At 32.7% G+C, this 22,107-nt stretch overlaps 1 long non-coding RNA gene across 1 annotated transcript; it reads right to left on the bottom strand.

Moving 5' to 3' along the window:
• Positions 1-16,578: 16,578 nt before the first annotated feature.
• Positions 16,579-20,821, bottom strand: LOC121173671 (uncharacterized). The gene is made up of 8 exons (XR_005888985.1): positions 20,348-20,821; positions 20,185-20,240; positions 20,013-20,090; positions 19,810-19,918; positions 18,959-19,021; positions 18,556-18,864; positions 17,575-17,631; positions 16,579-16,940 (listed from the first exon to the last, which is right to left on the bottom strand). It is a non-coding gene; the product is annotated as an uncharacterized lncRNA (long non-coding RNA).
• Between the last annotated feature and the right edge of the window lie 1,286 nt (positions 20,822-22,107).

Below are 22,107 nucleotides of genomic sequence, written 5' to 3' on the forward strand. Positions count from 1 at the left end.
ATTACTTGGTTACTTCACAAAGATATTTTTTTTTTTGAGGTTATTAAGGAGTCTCAATTTGCATTTATTTTTTATTGTGGTAGTTGCAACTTGGAGGCTGCTTTATATTTTAAGAAAATAACAATTATTTTTTAATTATGTAGAAGAAATATATATTTCGAAGACCATACAATTTCTTTCACTTTGACATGCAAGGAATCTGATACCAATTAGGACAAGGAAATATAAAATATATATATTGAATGGCCAGAAAACTTCAATAGTTTTTTTTTTCTTTTTACCAAAATTTCAATAGTTTTGATTTGATCAAATGTAGCCTAAGAGGGTCACTATAAAAATCAATGCTATACTGCCTATACGTTTAGCCTTTGATGTATCTATGTCTCCTAAGAAATTAGGAAAATGCTAACTTATTATATTATCTAGTTTAAGTATATTTTTAATCATTTAAATAAGTTTTTTTTTATTGTATTTCATAAATATAGTTGAGTAAAAATTATTAAACAAGTGGTCTCAATAACGTAAGGGGGTGAATTAAGTTTACAAATTAAGAGACTCACTGTCTCTTGAATAACAATTGTTTGTTTTGAAGTAAAGAAGAATATTTCTCTCTCTTTTAGAGAAGAATAATACAAGATGAAGATCTTATAAGAATCCTTAATGATTTTGCAATTATTTGGCCAAAAGTTTTCTTGTGAGATGATAGAACAATGAATGTTCTAAAAAACTCTCAATAATTTTACACACAAGTCACATATTTATAGGTCTTTCAAAAAACTTATGAAGAGTTGTGACTTTTCAGAATTATTTTCAAAATTTCCTCATTGGTAATTGATTACAGATGTGTGTTAATCGACTACACAATTATTTTGAGAAGTTATAACTCTTTAGTTTGAATTTCAAAACTTTTTGTGACTGATAATCGATTACACAATAGTTGCAATCGATTACACATTTAAAATTCAAATTCAAACTCTTTCTGAAAGCTATTAAAACCATTTGTTCTTACAAGAGAAAAAAATACATTTTTTCAAAATGCAATACTTGCTTAAAAACTTTGTAAAATATTTGAAAGCTTAACTTTTAAGGCCATACCTTTGCAATTTCTTTAAGAGATTCTTTTAACATATAAAGGACTATTTGTAAATCGTTTCTCTTGATTTCTTGATCTTGACTTGAATCAACGTTGAATGGTTTTCATCTTTTTGGCATCATCAAAAGCTTCATACAACATATGCATCTACAATCTTCCCCTTTTTTATGATGACAACAATCTGAAAACAAGATAAACGATATACTATTTGCAATGCATGCACTCATCGTTACTCCCCCTTAAATTTGCAATTTATGGCCTAATTTTTAGATAAAATCTACCCTTAGTTTCTCTCCCCCTTTGGCAACATCAAAAAGCCATAACGACAGGAGAAAAATAAAAAATCCAGAAAATATCTAGAGCAAGGATCTTAACTCATCCAAAAACTTAAGCAACCACAGACTAAATATCCAAAGCAAATTATCAGCAAAGCAAAGTCTAAATATCCAAACCAAAGCATAAGCCAAGCAAAGGCTAAATATCCAAAACCAAAGCAAATCACAAACTAAATATCCAAAGCAAAAAACAATCAAACGCAAAACATCCAAAATTTAACCAAAGTACTAAATAACTAAAGCCAAAATACAAGGCAGAATAGTAAAAAATATCTAGAGAATGAGCGACGTAGAATACTAGAAACATCTAAGAATCGGCAAGTGGATCAAAGCAATGCTGGATGAAACTCATATTGTCTTCAAGACGGGTGATACAGGAGTCCATTGCATCAAAGCGATCGCCAACAAAAGCTCTAAGATCTCGTAGCTCAGTGAAGACTTCAGTTAAGGGGGAAGAAGAGGTATCCCGTTATGGTGGTGGAGATGGTGTATGTTCATCGGGAATGGGAGGTGGTAGGTCTTGCTTACGCACCCACTGGCCATCCATATCTTTTCGATATCCACAAGATGTAACAGCACCAGCACCAATAGCAAAAGATCGTTTAACCTTGACAAAAGGTTCATCTTCTAAGGAGACATGGAAATGCTGGAGAAATAAAGTAACTAGATGAGGATATGGAAGAGGTGCATTGGCCCATAATGCCTTCGGTACCAAACAAGATGGGCCCAGTCAATCTGACGACCAGTTTGAAGAGACCATAACAAGATTAAATCCTCCTTAGAGGCCTGGGCAAGATTAGTGGACCTAGGGAGCAAAATTCGACAAAGAACATAGTGCATGATGCGACACTCAAAGGTAAATGACCCAACAAGCAATCTGCCAGTCATGTCAGCATGGTCAGTGCAGACCATTTTTCGAGCATCATGGCTCGAATAAACATGTTTCCAGTCATCGACTTGAGTGCCCTCAAAAGGAACACCTTGACTGCTCAGTTTAGTCAGTAAATAAAATAAGGATTGATCAACAATAATAGGAATTTGATGCACCTCAGAATAAATGACTCCATCCTGAATTTTCAGATTATTTTAAAAGACTCTAACTTATTTCGGATAATAAGGCAATTTCAGAGACATAAATTCAACAAGTTCAAAATTTTGAAACACTTGGTAGCAATCAAATGTTTCACCATAAAAAATTCAATATCTAAATACTTAGGGTCTAGAATAACACGATTGCAGAATTGGAAATAATACCTCTGACGCTAGTCATCAAAAGAAAACAGAGTTAATGACATGGGAGATGAAAGGGAAGAAGGAATTGGTACTGGTGCGTCACCGGATGTTCCATGACAACGGTGGCCTGCAGCGGTGGTGGTGGAGGAGGATCCCTTTCGTTTCTTCAAGGATTCTGCCATTGGAGCTTGTTTCAGCAAATTTGATCAGTGGGCTTTGTAAAGAATTGAAAAACAAGAAGTTTGAGCTTTGTTTGAAGTAATTTGGCCAAGAAATGAGAAAGTTATGAGGATTTGAAGGTTAGAGAAGGTTGGGCGCCGTCAAGGAGAAGAGGGGAGTGAGGGTTCTGCATAAAGAGAGAGAAAATGCAGCTTTTTATAGGCAGGGACGAGCTGTAATCAATTATAGCCTCTGGTAATTGATTACAGGCTTATCCTGTAACTGATCAGGCCCCCTGGTAATCGGTTACAGCCTGTTGTAATCAATTACAGGGTACTATTCTATGGTAATCGATTACAAGGAGTGGTAATCAATTACTAGACCCTAAAACATAACTTTTTACATAAAAACTAACTATTGTTTACTCATAAAACCTACACACTCATTGTAACCATCATCATCAACAATCAAAGATCAAAAATAGACATTTGAAAAACAAGCATCATAAACTTCTTAACCACATTCATCAAGCACAATCAAAAGTGCTAAAACAATCATCAACAACAATCAACAACAATAATCATCAAAACACAAACAAAGACAATCATTAATCTACAATCAACAATTATCATGACTATCAAAATACAAACAAAGAAAATCAAAGACAATCATTAATTCACAATCAATGATAACGATCAAACCAAACTCAATTTATCAAGAAAAACAGAATTAACAATCATAAGGATAGAAAATAATAATCAACCAAATTAACTTTTTATCTAAGTCATTGGTATCTAAAAGTCCTAATTCTCTTCTAATAGCAAGTTTCTTGAAAGCATGAAAAGAATCTTTTTTATGAGTGAGAAATAATGTCCATGTAAATTTGGAGTAATCATCAACTATCACAAGATCATAGTAGTTTCCTCCAAAACTCATAGTTCTAGAAGGGCCAAAAAGATCCATATGCAAAAGTTGTAAGGGTTGAGTTGTAGACACAATATTCTTTGATTTGAAAGAAACCCTTACTTGTTTTCCTTTTTGACAGACATCACATAATCTATCTTTTTCAAATTTTAGTTTTGGTAAACCAATAACTAAATCTTTAGAAATTAGTTTATTTAAATGTTCCATGTTTATATGGGCAATTCTTCTATGCCATAACCAAGGATCATCATCTTTACTAAGAAAACATTGATCATGATTTGGTGTATGATCTAAATTTATCATGTAAACATTATTTGTTCTACAACCTATATGCTTTATATTTCTATCATGTTTGTTTTCAATGACACAATTATGAGAGTCAAATGATACTAGATAGCCTTTATCACATAATTGACTAACACTTAGCAAATTGTGCTTAGGACCGTCAACAAGTAGAACATTTTCAATGGAGGTAGATGAATTCGTACCTATTTTTCCGACTCCAAGAATTTTATCTTTATTGTTGTCGCCATAAGTTACATGTCCACTTTTCTTGGGAGAAATATGAGTGAACTTTGATGCATCTCCCGTCATGTGTTTAGACCATCCCCTAACTATGTACCAACTCTTCTTCAAAGAAACCTATATAATCATGTTTATGACTTAGGTACCCAAACTTTCTTGAGTCCTTGTGTGTCAGTTTTGATAAAATATCCTTTTGGGGTCCATATCATTTTAATATTATTACTATTTTTTCTTAAAATAACATGTAGATGCACCATGTCCTTTCTTTCCACAATAAAAATCTTAATTAAGGCAACTGCTAAATTTGTACGTAAGTCTCCTAACTAAAAACATGTATAATTATCCATACAAGCATCCAACTAATGATAGACCTATACAGACAAAGCTTCAATCAATTTATATTAAAACATACAAGTACACCTCAGAAAATTATACATTGTAGTTGTTCAAACAATTACCTGATCAGATGACATGACACTTGAAGCCTTTCTAAATCCCATAACCAACCTTCCCTCTGACTCCAATCGGCTAAATGTTATTGAGAAAAACAATTTAGGTCAACCACAAAATTAGAACTCAACTAACAAATCAACAACAACAAGATGGTGGTACAACACACGTTTTAATGAGGCATGGATTATGAGGCAAATCTTGGAGCATAACCATATCCTAGGTGATTAAGGAAAGCTATATCCTGCACTCATTAGAATTACAAAACACGTTTTAATGCATACTATACTACATAACCATAGCTAAGTAATGTACTATCAAATATAATGATAATGATAATAATAAGAGGAAACAATAATATTAGATTATATATGCTTATCTCGGTGTCTTATTTTAAGTAACCATTTATTGGCTACTCTATTCAAAGACAATGATGTAACAAAGTCCCAATTTTCCAAGTTTTTTTTTAATTTAGTTTTCAAAAATTGCTTAGTCAGAAGCTGAAACAATGAAGGAAAGAAGACATTGGTGATTCTGACAAACAATGACTGCGTGAGAGATCGATCTCTCACATGAGCCAAAAAACGGGTCAGATGCAAAGTCTTTGCTCTCTCTATCATGTTGAGTTAAAAGGGAAAAAAACAAATATGATTTAGATTGAGAACAGAAGTAGCCTCTCAAGCAGATGGTCTTCAAGACAGAATTATTTTTCCACATAACATATTGAAATTGTCTATGACCCTACCAATTAACGATCTGATGCACAAAAACATGAACTTTGTGAATTGGAGTTCCTTAAAATTAGAAAAAGAAAAATTGATTTTTGCTAATTAATAAACAAAATTTCCAATTCAAGAAAACTACTAAGAACACTTGCCTATCAATAAACTTTCTATAGCGCTCAATCGATCATGACCACTAATTCCTCCTAAAGGGTTACAACAAGTTTTATACTAATCACTGTAACTTTATCTTCCATATTCTTCTTTCTATCGATGGTCATTTTAATTGATGCTCAATTTTCGTCTGCTGTAATTTATCTTTTTTTAAGCAAGGGCTCTTGTCAAAATTAAATACATACATATACTTATACGTATGTATCAAGAGGAGTGGAAGTATTTAATTAATAAAAAAATATCTACATGTGAAAACTAATATATATATATATACAAATTATTAAAAAATAATTGATATAAGTCTATTTTTTAGTTACGTGTCAAAACATTATTAAATAACAGTACGTTATATTTATATTACTTCATGTTCAAACTTTAAACTCATATAATAATACACTCATATAAAATATATATCTACATATCATATCGTTGTATCTTAACAAACATGTTTAATCTCTCTCTCTATATATAAACTAGTCACTGACCCGTGCATACACATGAGTCTTTTCCAAAAGTATAAGGATGTCGATATATATTTGAAGAACTATTTAATTAGTTCCGAAATTCTCAAGTTCAAGTAATTTTTTATGAAATTATATTCTATAAAATGAACTTCTGCAAAGTTAAGGATTGATGAGTAGAACTTAGTTGCTTTCAATTTTCACGCTAAAATCCTTTATGTTGCTTTTGATTTTTTTGACAACATAGTTTCCAAAGTCGTTGTTATTGTAGCCTATTAAAAAAACAAAACAAAAAAAAATAGACCAATTTAAAAAAAGAACCCAAGCCAAAATTTTAAAAAATAGGATGAAGATGGAAGTCCTTAGCAGAAAAGAAATCGACGGTGAGATAAAGCATGGCTACCCAACCCATCCTCAAAGCCAAACCAAAATCGTAAAAATAAAAAATAGAATGAAGATGAGAAGAGAAGCAAAAATAGAAAATGCTACAACGCTTCTAGAACCCTCTGGCTTTGTGTAAAGAAGAGATGAAGAGAGAGGAAAAATCTCAACGTGGCAGGAAATAAAGGCAACACAGCAAGCCACTGCTAGAAAATAAAGCAACACAGTAAGCCAGGTGTCACAAAACCAAGCCAAAGCTGGAGGGCTATAAAATGACCAAAAGCCCAGCAAAAGTGTCAAATGTCAACCTCTCAGTCATGGGCACAATAATTCATGGGAAAATGACTGAAAAAAAAGATTGAGAATAAGCCACAAGCATCCACCAACGGAAGTTAAACATTGAAGCTGGAATGGACTTATATATATATATATCAGTGTTGTTTTTCTTTTGAGTAAAAAAAACTGATATAATGAGATGACAATATTTTTTCTTTTATTGAAATGTATCTTATAATTCAACTAGATCAGAGGTGAACAATGGATTGTATATTGTTTAATTATTTGATTCTTTGTGTATTAGTATGTTGCTTCTACAAAGTAAAAGATGTCAGAGTACCAATAAAGATCAAAGCTAGAGGGGTATAAAATGACAAAAAAGGCAGGAAATTTGCCACATGTGAATCTCCTAGCTATGAGCACACCAACAATTTTGTCATCCTTTAGTTTTATAGAAGTCATAATAATAATAATAATATTATATTATAATTGATGCAATTCTAACCCGCAAGGGCATTGGATAGAAGACTCCAAGTAGATTGGGCCAGAGATCCAAGGGAAGGCCCTAGGGTTCTCATGAGCCTTAGGGTAGATTTCGAGCCCATGGGCTAAGTATGAGCCCGCTTATCTTTGTAAATTTTAGAATAGGTTTTTCCTTCGTTTGGGCCTTGTATTTTGGTCATTCTAGTAGTATAGGGTTTTAGCCTTGTATTTTGAGGCATTTTGAGTAGTCTTTGTAGTAGGGACTTTTTTGTATTTTCATGTATTTGGTCATGAGGGTGAGCTTAGCTATTATAGGGGGTGTGTAGCTAAGCTCTAGCTTCTCATCTCAAGGTGGTGAGCTTAGCTATTAGAAAGATGTGTGTAGCTAAGCTCTAGCTTCTTTTGGAATCTTCTTAAGGAAGCTTCTCAAGGAGGTGAGCTTAGTTATGAGAGGGGTGTGTGTAGCTAAACTCTAGCTTCTCAAGGAAGTTTTCTCAAAGAAGCTTCTCAAGGAAGTTTTCTCAAGAAAACTTCTCAAGGAAGCTACCTAGTCTATAAATAGTAGCATGTGTAACACTTGTTGTAACTTTGATGAATGAGAGTCTTGTGAGACACAACTCAAAGTTCAACTTCTCTCTCTTTTTCTTCCTTCAATTTCGTGCTCCCCCCTCTCTCTTTCTCTCCCTCTTTCTTTTCCTCCATTGAAGCATCCTCTCCAAGCTTCTTATCCAAGGTTCATCTTGGTGGTGAAGCTCCTTCTTCCATGGCTTATTCCCTAGTGGATGTCGCCTCCTCTCACCTCTTCTCCTTTGTCTTCCGTTGCATTTCCATGGTGGAAAATCACCATTAAAGGACCTCATTGAAGCTCAAAGATCCAGCCTCCAAAGAAGCTCCACAAGCAAGCTTCCATCAAGTGGTAATCACAGCACAAGAGCTTCAAGTAAGTGTTCCTTAAACCTCCATTAATTTTTTGCTTTACCTTCTCTTCCATTGTTGTTTCTTCATTTTTCTCCATGTATCTCCTCACATGTCTTGTGCTAAATGTTGTTAACATGATTCTTTAGAGTTTCCACCGATTAAACTTGCTATAGAAGCTAGATTTGATTTTCTATGGTTCAAATTTCTTGTTCTTGTTCTTGAACCATGAATTGTGTTGAGTTTAGGTTCCTTTGAGTTTTGTCTTGTTATTTTTTGTGGCTGAAACCTAAACCATAAAATTCTTACAAAAATATTAAAGTAGAATAAAACCTCAAAAATCTAGAGTGACTTGTTCACCTATTGTAGTTTTGTCATAGAAGTCATGTCTAGTCATGAAACTTGTCACATAAGATTTCTTATGTTGTGCTGAATTTTATTTTCTTGTTTCTTTGTCTAACTCATTTGTTCATGAGTGTATGAAATTATTTTATCCTATTATTAGATTTGAGTCAAATCTTTCATGCTAATTAGTCCCTAACATGTTCATGCAAAATTCTTAGAGAGTCTTTGATTGTGAACCTTTTCTTGAACTTTTAGGTTTCCTTATGATTGTGTCTATTGTGAATTTGAGTTTTGGTGATTGACTTGCTGGCTGAAATTTTGATCCTAGGTGAATATTGAACTCCTAAAAATTTGGTAAACAAGCCTAGTGAGTTCAAAATACATAGGAAGGTTGAAAGTAAGCCCAAGGCAATCAATATTCCATGCTAAAAAAAAATTGAAATCTGAAATCGCTGGTGCTGGCAGCTTGGACATACAAAGTTGTAAAAATTACTGAGAATTGGTCACTGCTAATTTTGAGCTGAACTTTTTACTGAATTTTCTAGACATCTGGAAAAAAGTTATCAAAAAAGAAACAATTGATTTGGATAAAAGGAAAAAATATGAAAAATCACACAAGTTGGCAGAAAAATCAGTATCCAGAAAAAAAAAGTGAAAGGGAAGTGTGCTTGTTGTTTTGGATCAAAATTTATTCTATAATTGGTTCATATCTTATAGCAATCTTAGTTCTTAAATTTCAATTGAAAATTACTGTGAAAACAAGTGCCAAAGCTAGAGGTTTGTTGAGTCTTTTTTTTTAGTTTTTTTACTCTACTCTAGAGCCATTCCAAGTTTCTCTTTGAGTCCTAGCTTGCTTCTATGTCCTTTTCATTGCTTTAATTGTTGAATAATCCTTGAAAAATTGTCTTGTTAAAAATCCATTGGTTTAGCTTTCATTTCATTTTTTTTTTTGGTCTTTGGTTATTGCTTGTCTCTTTGTTTCTTTGTTTGTGGGTTGCCATATAGGGAATTGGAAGGAGGATTGGTGTCATCCCTTGAAGAATTTGAGTCAAGAAGAAATGGGCCAACCACCTTAAGAGCTATTGGACTAAGAAGCATTCCAAATTGAGTGAATCACCAAAGAGAGAACAACCACCAAAATTGAGGACCGTTTTGTAATTTTGTAATTTACAATTTACTTACCTTCATTGCTTTCAAGTTTCGTAACAAAAAGGCCTTTCATTGGAAGTGTGTTGGGAGCCTCCAATAGGTTACCAAACTTCCATTTGTGTGTAATAATTTTAGGCAATTTTTCCTTAGGATAGTGAGTGTTTTGTTGGGAACCTTGAATGTGGTCATCCAAACACTCTTAGGATTCACCTAGTTTACATTTCTTGTTTACTTTCATAGCTTCTTTCCTTTACCTTCCATTGTCAAACTGCCTAGATAACTTTCCTTTTACCAATTAGTTTTTTACCTTATCTTTCACACCTCTTATAGTGTTTATTTTGGCTAGTTTCAACCATAGTTTCTTTTAGCTTTTGTTTTCAAACCTCCAACAAGAAAGAACCACAACTTAGGAACCAACATGAGTCATCATTCATCTAGTGTTAATGGTGAAGGTACTAGTCATAAAGACCCTTTATCTAGAATCTTAGATGAGTTGAGTTCCCTCAAGTTATGGAAACAAAAACAAGAGAGAAAAGAAAAAGGAAAAAAAAGAGTGGAAGAAATAAGTCAAGATGAAAGAAAGAAAATAAGAGAGGAAGAAAGAAGAAAAATAATGAAAGAAATGAAAAAAGAAAAACATGCCTCCTATAGTAGTCATAACTCTTGCAAGAGCCTAAGTGAAGAACTTCGTGACTATTACGAAGGAAGGCATAGGTCACATCTTAGACCTCACTCCCATAGAAGAGAAAAGGAAAGAAAGCCTCAAGAGGCTAAAATTAACCTCCCATAATTCCATGGGAAGGACAATGTAGAGGCTAACTTAGTTTTGGAAATAAGGGTAGAGCAACAACTTAAAAAGAAGTCTACGTCAAAATCTTATGGCTCTCACTCTTATCCAAAGAAAGACCAAGGTCAAGGCATCTTAGGGGTGACACCTTCAAAGCCCAAAGATGATAAGGGGAAGACAATAGAAAAGCAAGCCCCTAAGGCTAGTATGCAAGAGAAAACTAGCTCTATAAAGTTCTTTAAATGTCTTGGAAGAGAACACATTACTTCTCAATGCCCCACCACAAAAACCATGATTATGAGGGGCCAAGACATTTATAGTAGCCAAGATAAGGCTATTACTTCACCTTCCTCTAGTGAAAGTGAAGAAGCAAAAGGGCAAGAATCTAGTGAAGAAATCTACCCCCAAGAAGAAGGACAACCATTAGTGGTTAAAGAGAAGTGTAATGAGGTAAGTGTCTCCTCCAAGAGGTTAGCTAAGAAGGAAACTCATTTTATAATAAAGACAAACATTAAAGAAACTTTCCCTCTTAGACAACCTCCACATTTTCTCTTTTGTAAAAAGACACTTGCTAGCATTACCACACCTCTTGGGCTCGAGTTTATTCCTCAAGTAAAGAAGTTGTTGGATGAGGGTTTGGTTCGCAAGAGCTTAAATCCTTGTGCTTTGTTGGTGCCTAAAATAGGTATTATTAGGCACCAAGTCCCTAAAATAGGTGGTATGATGAATGTTTTTGAGTGGTGCAACCCTCTTTTGTAAAATCACTCGTGCACCTAACATCTTCATGGTGTATGTACATAGGGACCCATTAGGTAGGTTTGTTCTTATTTTTAGTTTCAATACAAACTTAGGTACTCATATGGGACACCTTAGGTTTGTCATACTTTTTGGTAGGAATAATCAATATGAAAATACAAAAAAAGGTATGTTTTATTACGTTACTTTTCTTAATTTTTCAAATAGTGATCAAGGGGTTCCCATGAACCCTAAGAGAATAAAGGTCATTCCTGAGTGGCCCACTCCACCAAGTATAAGAAAAATTTGGGGCATCCATGACTTAACAAACTTTTACAAAAGGTTTGTCCCATATTTTTCTATATTTGTAACACCACTCATTGAGTTGGTGAGGAACCATGTTCCTTCATGGGAAGATGCCCAAGAAATGGGATTTCAGACATTACCTTACTTCAACATAACAAACACCACTAATACATATGTTTTTGTTCTTTTTGCAGGTGTTGACGGAAGGAGCCCAGAGTATGAAGAACCTCAGGATTTAAGGTCAAATCCTTTCCAAGGTGGAGGGAATGATGCAATCCTAACCCACAAGGGCATTGGATAGAAGACTCCAAGTAGATTGGGCCAGAGATCCAAGGGAAGGCCCTAGGGTTCTCATGAGCCTTAGGGTAGATTTCGAGCCCATGGGCTAAGTATGAGCCCGCTTATCTTTGTAAATATTAGAATATGTTTTTCCTTCGTTTGGGCCTTGTATTTTGGTCATTCTAGTAGTATAGGGTTTTAGCCTTGTATTTTGAGGCATTTTGAGTAGTCTTTGTAGTAGGGACTTTTTTGTATTTTCATGTATTTGGTCATGAGGGTGAGCTTAGCTATTATAGGGGGTGTGTAGCTAAGCTCTAGCTTCTCATCTCAAGGTGGTGAGCTTAGCCATTAGAAAGGTGTGTGTAGCTAAGCTCTAACTTCTTTTGGAATCTTCTTAAGGAAGCTTCTCAAGGAGGTGAGCTTAGTTATGAGAGGGGTGTGTGTTGCTAAACTCTAGCTTCTCAAGGAAGTTTTCTCAAAGATCCTTCTCAAGGAAGTTTTCTCAAGAAAACTTCTCAAGGAAGCTACCTAGTCTATAAATAGTAGCATGTGTAACACTTGTTGTAACTTTGATGAATGAGAGTCTTGTGAGACACAACTCAAAGTTCAACTTCTCTCCCTTTTTCTTCCTTCAATTTCGTGCTCCCCCCTCTCTCTTTCTCTCCCTCTTTCTTTTCCTCCATTGAAGCATCCTCTCCAAGCTTCTTATCCAAGGCTCATCTTGGTGGTGAAGCTCCTTCTTCCATGGCTTATTCCCTAGTGGATGTCGCCTCCTCTCACCTCTTCTCCTTTGTCTTTCGTTGCATCTCCATGGTGTAAAATCACCATTAAAGGACCTCATTGAAGCTCAAAAATCTAGCCTCCATAGAAGCTCCACAAGCAAGCTTCCATCAATAATCATATCGCATGTCCAGTTGTAGATGCAATTGTTTTTGTATGTTTGTGTTTTAAATTATTTAAAATATATATCTCGTTATATTTTGAATAAATTGAGGTTGATTAAGTAAAATAATAATTTTTATACATGTAATTAATTTATTGTTGAGTGAGCTGATTAGTTTTAAATGGATTTAATTTATCAAATATATCATAATTTAATTTTTAATTTGCAAGTAATTAATTTACAAAATAGTGAATCAAATATAGGGTGTCTAATACATCTACAACAACTAATGTAATAAAAATTTAAAAAAATATTTGTTTTTAAAAGAACTGGGAAGAAACAGAGTTGTAACCTTAAGTCAACGCATTTAAAACCTTAGTTCTTGTAGAAAAAATAATATAAAATAATTTTTAAGGAAAAATAACACAAAAAAACAAAGGAAAAACAAAAAATTGAACATGAAAGAGGAGAAGACTAAGGGAGAAAAAGATGGAAAAAGAAAAAATTGAGGGACAAAATATTATGTTGGACAAGTGGCCTCAAAAATTTTAAGAATGAGAGGTTGAATTAAGATTTTGTTGACTATTCCTAATTGAAAATTTTCCCTTACTTAGATATTCCCTAGATTCAATTATTTCTTTAATTGTCAATTACTCGAATAAAAAATAAGGAGAAGTAACATTAAAGAAATATAAACACAACAGAAAGTAAAAGAGATTAAGGAAAGAGAGAATGCAAAACCGGATTTATACTGGTTTGGTCACAACCCGTGCCTACGTCCAGTCCTCAAGCAAATTCCACTTGAGCGTTTTCACTAACCTTGTAAAAACCCTTTACAAGCAATGAACCACAAAGGACTTCCCTCCTTTGTGTTCAGTGTTTACACCAAGAGGCAATCCCACCTCTTGCAATGAAACCCAAAGGACCTTCCTCCTTTGTGTTCAATGATTACACCAAGAAGCAAATTCCACTTCTTGCAATGAACCCTAAAGGGCGTTACTCCTTTGTGTCCAGTGATTCAACCAAGGAACAAACTTGTTCCTTGAACCAAGTAGACCGTCTCTTGAAAACTTTTATAACCAAGAATCGGTCTCTTGAAAAGCTTTTTGTAAGAATGGAGGAGAGGAAGAAAATAGAATAACACAAGTTTTTGCCCAATAAACTTTTCTTGACAAAGTAAATGTTGAACAAAAACTCTTAGAAAGATGTTCAGAATCAATCTTTTTGAAATTCGTGTCATGGTCACATATTTATAGTCATTTGATGACTCTTGAAGAAACCATGTTAAAAGTTGCGACTCTTGGCAATTTCTTCAAAACTAGTCACTGGTAATCGATTACCATAATGGTGTAATCGATTACACAGTTTATTTTATCAAAGGTTGTGACTCTTCATGTTGAGGTTTGAAATCTAACGTTCAGAATCACTGGTAATCGATTACAAATATTGTGTAATCGATTACACTATTTTGAAAATATTTTTGAACGTTACAAGACAATGGTAATCGATTACATGCCCATGGTAATCGATTACTACTTTGTAAATCAGTTATAAAACTGTTTTGGGCTTTTGGTAATCAATTAATACCTTATGGTAATTGATTACTAGAGAATAAAAACTCTGGTAAAAAAATATATCTTGAAAAATTTGGTATAAGTGGAAGGAAAAATATAACTTTTTGAAATAACTATAAATAAATTATAATAATAATAATAAAATGTAATCTTTTGAAAATATAGATGTTGGGTACATAAATGGAAGAAACAACTGTTTAATATTGTTTAATACGAAAAAAAATAATACAATTTTTTGATTAAAAAAGTATTAGACAAATTGAAAAGAATTAAAGTTAAAAGGATAAAATGGACAAAATTAATATCAATTTATTTTTTCTTTTACCTTTTATAATTTTTCATATTTTTTTATTAAAAAAATATTTTTTTAGCACAACATCTATTTTTAATGGGATAAAAAATATTTATTTCATATATTCAAGAAAAAAATTTACTTTGTAAGGACAATTGTTGAGCTGTCATATATATAATTATCGTCTATTTTTTTTTTCCTAAAGGTATTTTCTATTTAATTTAATGTTTCACTTTTTTGTTTCTTACAGGAGTGATAACAACTAGAAGTGATATAGATTGATAAATTGAGGTATCAGGATTTCTTATCGAAGAGGGACTGATCAGCCACTGCAAAGGTGAATACTGCGGACTCAAACTGGGAATTTAGGAGCTGACCCAATCTCGGACAGTGAAGTGATATATATTATAAATATTTAATTAAAATCATTAATGAATGGAATCTATTTTATTTAGTTAGGTAGTTAAAATTTAAATCCTTAAGAATAAATTTACATAAAAATGTATAACATATTATAAATTATAATCTTATAAGTAATTACATATAAAATAATTATATATTCATAGTACTCGAAGATAATCAAGCAGTTTAATGAGCTAAAAACATGTATTCAATCAATTAGATTATTGATAATGGAGTCAGTCAACCTAAACTGCTACACAAAAACTTTGGTATGCAGGTAAATTGTGACAAAGTTCAAAGCCAGATTGCTAGGACAAACAAATCTTATAATAGATATAAGATAAAATTAATACAATAAACATGTACATATATAGAAGGGTGAAAAATGTTGTCGACTTCTTTCTAAGCCAAATGGTTATTTGAACAATGCCCTTACTCAGGGACATGATCGTTTTGCTCCTTTCTCCCTTTTTTTCTTCAGAGAGAGTCTAAGCAATCGTATAGCTAGGCTGATTTGTTGAGGACAGAAGCCTAGCCCACATTCTATCAATAATTACCACTTTGTTCTGTCCCTCGGTGATTCTCTACATAACAAAGCAACCAACATAATGCTTCTAAATTCTATAGTTTCCTACTCAAAATTACAACTTCATTCACCCAATCATAAGCTTGAAAACTAACTTTGAATTGAAAAGTTTAAATCCACTACATTGTTAACAAATGAATCATATCTATGTTGTAGAATGTTTCTACAAAAGGATTCAATGTGTATGTTAGTATAATTTTTTTACACTATTAACTGAAAAACCATCTTAAAAATAATATTAAAATAATTATTATACAAATCAATAAATTATATTTAAAATTTTCAATACCAATATAAAAAATTTATTACATTGTATATCATTTTTTCTTTATTAAATGGTCAGATATTTATGTATAAAGGGTGATAATTAGTTTTGTTTATACTTCTTTAACTCCATTGCTCTTTTTTTTTGTTGAAAAATTTGTTCTCTTTTTTAATGAGATGACTATTTATTTGGTGACAAGTGTTTATTTAATAAATAATAATAATAATAATAATAATAATAATAATAATAATAATAATAATAATAATAATAATAATAATAATAATAATAATAGCATGAAATAATTAGTATATCACAGCATCCAACAAAACTAAACATTGTTAAATTTATTTTTGTAATTAACTATCAAAATATGTTACAAAAATGTTTAAAAACATAAGTTTTCATAAGAATTTCCAATTTATTTGATAGTAAAGTGTCTTGATTTGAGTTTTTTATGTTTAATCCTGAGGCCAAATGAACAAAATTTCTTTCACAGTATAATAAGATGTAGTATAGGAAGATAATATAAAGCGGGTTAGATTGTTGAAAGAGAGAAAAATAAAGAAAGAGATAAGATGTAATATTAGGAATGTAATATTAGGGATTTATGGCAAAAAAATGAAAAACATTTACATCTGTCAAGAAACACAAAATTGAGTATGAATAACTGTGAAGAAGGAATCAACTTCTATTCTGTTATGCTTCTGAAACGCAAAGCAGTCTTTTTCAAAGAGTAGGTATGCACTTATTGCCTGTAATACCATATAAGGTCTCATCAAAATTAAGTAATCCAAAGATTTATAAATAAATATAACCTATAAGGCTAGAACAGGGTAAAAAGAAGGAGAAATGAAGGAGTAGCATTCTAAGAAAAAAAGATGCAAGAGTTAACTCTAATATTGTGTTGTGGTCTCATATTCTAAGAGTCTAGGAATGCTTAATTTTTGTATGCCCATTTTACTTTTCCTGGATTCAATATCATCTTTTGGCAGTCTTATTTTTCAAGAGGAACATGCAACAACAACACTAAACACGAGGCATTTGTTTGCAACATGCATCATATCCTTTACATTAGGTCAGAGATTCAATTACAATTTAACACTTCTCAATTCCCAGCAGTCTGAGTCTGCAGTATCTGCCTTTGCGGAATAAGACATCTTGATACCTCAATTTATCAATCTGTATCACTTCTAGCTGTTATCACTCCTGTAAGAAACAAAAAGGTGAAACATTAAATTAAATAGCAAATACCTTCAGGGCAAAAAAATAGACGATAATTATAGGAAATGATGGCAAATCAGAAAACTGACCCTTCACAATTTTGTTATAATAATCACTTTTCAATTGGAAAGGAAAACACATATTAAGCTTGGTTATTTGGCACAGTCAGAGATAAAAAAATTCTTTCGTCTCTACCCCTTGTCCCTCACTATCCCTTTGTGTGTGAGTTACTAAGATCGAAGGGACCATAAGATGCAAGGTTGAATGTGATTATACTATTCTTATGATCCATCATAAAGAGAAAATTTTATTCCATATGGAGTGAAAAGTTAAATATCCATGAAAACCCATATAAACTACATCCAAATGAATTGCAGAAAGGAAATCAGTATGCAAACAAAATTCCCCAAAAGCACTGGTTTTATGATCAGTAATAAACACAAGTAAAACCAACTTTTGAAAATCAAAACTTGAAAGAAAAACCAACTAAAATGAGATGCTCCCTACCAAACTTGGTAGAGAAGAATACTTATTCACATATAATAATCCTCCTATCAATGGGGCTCATTTTGTAATAATCTATTTTAGTTTGATTTAGTCATTTATATTGAAAACAAACCTGAACAGCAGATATATTGATGGCCCCATCCATAACTCCAGGACGAATTCCTAGACCCTGAAACCAAATGACAATACGGATTCACAGATATAACTTGCAAGTGATGTTCCACACAATGATTAAAATTTCCCAGATGATAAAATTACAAAATACCATATCAAATATGAAATTTGACAAATATGATTATGAAACTATATCTTCAAATTCACAAAACAAACCGATCTCAGCGCTCCGCCCTATCCTAAAGAAGAACAAAATAATCAACACACCTCTGAATTAAACAATAGTTTTAAGGCCAGACCAAAGCAGCCAAGCCATCTGGCCATGCAATTCCACATGCAAGTTAACACCATCAAAACAACACACAATTATAAGTTTATAACCCAAGAAAAATTGCAAATCATAGATCAAAAGTAACAAAAACAACAACAAAAAAAGGCTTGTTGAAGTGCCTGTATATGGAGACTTGAGTACTGGGGAGAAGGAACAATAAGGGGGTAAACCAAATAACTTTCTATTGAATTCTCTAAGACACCCCCCCTTTTTTTCCTCACATTCTCCCAATTATACTACAATACAAAAGCCATAGTAGAAACCTCAGCCAACATCTGCACAATGATGCTTCTTTCTTTTTTTCTTTCTTTTCATCCAAATCCATAATAAAACTCTACTACTGTCCTCCTGAGCCTTGAGAATCATCCTTAGCTGGAGTTTGCTGATGCTATTGTTGCTTATGCTGATGTTGTTGTTGCTGTTGATGCACTCTACCAGGAAACCAAATGACAATACGGATTCACAGATGTAACTTGCAAGTGATGTCCCACACAATGATTAAAATTTCCCAGATGATAAAAGTACAAAATACCATATCAAATATGAAATTTGACAAATATGATTATGAAACTATATCTTCAAATTCACAAAACAAATCGATCTCAGCACTCCACCCTGTCCTAGAGAAGAACAAAATAATCAACACACCTTTGAATTAAGCAATAGTTTTAAGGCCAGACCAAAGCAGCCAAGCCATCTAGCCATGCAATTCCACCTGCAAGTTAACACCATCAAAACAACACACAATTATAAGTTTATAACCCAAGAAAAATTGCAAATCACAGATCAAAAGTAACAAAAACCACAACAAAAAAGGGCTTATTGAAGCGCCTGTATATGGAGACTTGAGTACTGGGGAGAAGGAACAATAAGGGGGTAAACCAAATCCAGCTTTCTATTGAATTCTCTGAGACACCTTTTTTATATGCATGATAAAAAAAACCTAACTTCGGATCCCTGTTGAAGTAACAGAAAGGAATTAAATACTAAGTACCATATTCACCCAAAAAAAAAAAAATTAGTAAGCATTACTATCCATGTTAACTATTACCTGTGGTGTGCTCCGATCATCAGTTCCCTCATATTTGCTTAGACACTCTTGCAATCGAAGAATCTGCAAGACCAAATATTTATGGAGAACTAATTAAATGAAATATAATTAGTGGAATGTCTACACTATAAGTATCATTTATAAGTTATATAATAAACAGTAAATGAGTGCTTCAAATCTTTAATTTGTGTTATTGGCATAATATAATCTAATAAATGGCATGCATAAAGGTAGACCATCATGTATTCAGAAATACTATATATATATATATATATATATATATATATTAAATAATAGATACTTTAGTCATTTTGAAGAAATTTTATGCATATTGGCAAACAGAATTGAAGCTTGATCTTCAAAAAAACTCACAAAAGACCCAAATATCTTTGATCCCCTGCAAATGTAAACATATTGAGTATACTCAAATTCAGTGCTTAAGAACAACTTAGTTCAAATAATATTTTATAAGAAAAATTAGAGCACAAAAATGTATAAGTTAAGTACCCTTTTTCTTCTCAATTATTTAGGTAACCACAAATCATAATCCACTCACAACCCTAAAAAAGACAAAAAAACTCAAAAAGGATTATGGGTAATATAAATAGTGCATCAAATAAAACTGAGTATATGAATAAACATTTTCTTGAAAATCATATTTCCTAAAGTGAACAATAGTGACAACACTGGGAGCCCCTACCTGTTCAAGTGTCAAAATCAGTTCTATTTAACATTGAAATAGACACACACACTAAAGTCAAACACAAAAGAAACACCATAAAAAATGTTCCAGGCAGCAAAAAAAGTAAAGCTTGAAATAAGAAAAAGAAAGAGTGATGGATGAAACATACACGGAGGCAAATTCAGGAAGAGTGATGAGAGAGGGTTTTGGGTACTTTTCCTTGAGTATCCCCACAATCACATTAGAATCATCCACCCATTTGCCATCAAAAAGAACCACTGGCACCAAATCCATTAAAAAAATACAAAGGGGTTAAATCCAATTAATGGAGGGAAAAAATCCACATGCAAAAAAGGAGAACACAAAGCATACTTTGTCGAACAAAAAGAGCATCAACACCTATTAGTTGGCGAGAATCTCACAGAACAAAGGGTAACAGCGGATCAAAACCTAGACCAAAAACACACAAAAACAAAAACATAGCATGCATCAGAACAAAAAGAAAACATGCATGAGAAGAACAATAGGGAAAGAAAAGCAAAACCTCGTTTGCAGTTGAAAAAATGCACAGCAACAAAACCAAGCACGACAGGAACCGAGCTGAAGAACGAACAAAAGTGAAGATGGAAGATGGAATAAATGAAAAAATGATACAAAAGTGAAGAAAAGATCAATGGGTAAGAACAACAGGGAAAGAAAAGCAAAACCTCATTTGCAGTAAAAATAAATGCACAAACCGAGTTGAAGAATGGACGGAAGTGAAGATGGAAGATGGAAGAAATGAACGGATGATACAAAAGTGAAGAAAAGATCAACGGGTGGAACATGCAAGGGAAAAAAATGAAAACTGGTTGAAACACATCAAGCAACGTGGCACACACAAAAACTGAAAACTGGCTGAAACAAAGCAACGTGGCACAACCAGAGGAGTGGGAATTGGACACCCAAAATGACCAAAAAACCATTAAAAGGGACAACTGTCTAATTTTCAAGCATGGGAACACCAGTATTTTTCCTATACTTCTCTTTTATTATATAGGATATAAAAGTAGAAGAGGAACAACATGAACCTTGTCACTCCCTTGTACATTGAGGCACCCCTTGAAAACCCACTACTCTTTCTGCAAAGTAATCACCAACATCATCAATATACATTAAAAATAATTGGTATCATTTAACATAATAATAATAATAATAATAATAATAATAATAATAATAATAATAATAATAAATAATAATAATAATAATAATATCCTAGAAAGATCGAACTATAGTTGACAAAACTGATAAAAACACTCTCCTGGATTCCAACACGAGACTTGCACCATATTTATAAACTAGTTAGCATTTGGTTCAAGTCAAAAGTGGAATGCAGCATAAAGGGAAAGAGATATGTTATGTCATATCCAAAATTTTGAATATGCATTGTGCACATGACAACCTATATCAAATCATCAACTTCCCTTCAATCATAAAATGCTTACCTTGGGCAAAAGTAAAAACAACAGCATAAAAACCCAATAGTTCTTCAACTTACTTGATTCCCAAATCGATATGCTCCTAAATGCCAAAGCCAAAGAAACCAGTATGACTGAAGTTCCTTCTGAGAAGTTCATATTCCTTCACCTTCAAACCACTCTCCAAAAGTTGCATCGCCTTGTCACCTCTGACAGTGACATAGCATGCAATCTTCTCATTTCTTCTAATCCCAAAGGAAGAACAGTGTACCTTGCTGTCAAAACCAAGTGGAGGAAAAAGATTTCTTACCATTCAATAGTGAAAAAAAGCCACGTGTATCCAGTATAAAATAACCTTTATCATACACTAATAGTAAAACAAACTATTTGAAATATTTGACAGAGCAATGGACTATTATTTCTATCTTTTGGACTTAGAAACATGGTTTAAATTAAATTGAGCTGATAAAAGACACACTAAAGGATATCAGAGTCCTCATTTTCACTTTTTCTGTAGATTTATGAATCAAGTTCCTGAAGGAAACTTAATAATGCTTTCAATAAACCCGCAACTATTCTGATTTTACCCATAGAACAGGTTGAAACTTAATTATTGCAATTAACAAAATTTAAGAAACTTAAAGTACCATTACTTCCCTACTATCAGCCCTGTGAGTCTTGACATTGTAATTAAAGAAAAAAAAATGAAGCTTCAATCAAAAAACCTAAAATAGACTAACCTAAATATGGGGGAGAATTCTACAAAACCACTTCATCAGCAATCTATATTCTTTTAAAAAATGATATAATGAGAAAAATGATCAAATTAATTTAAAAACAAAAACTTCTAATTAACACAGATTTGAGATCTATGTCCATTACCATCATTACTGAACTACCCATTTACAAACTTATTGAGAACTAACCTTTGGAAAACACAGGGTTTGGCCACTAAGCTGTTCCAACACCTACAAGAAGAAAAATAGAAATTAAAAATTTTAAAAAAATAA

This window comes from Glycine max, chromosome 16 (genome assembly GCF_000004515.6).
Source record: "Glycine max cultivar Williams 82 chromosome 16, Glycine_max_v4.0, whole genome shotgun sequence".
NCBI lineage: Eukaryota > Viridiplantae > Streptophyta > Magnoliopsida > Fabales > Fabaceae > Glycine > Glycine max.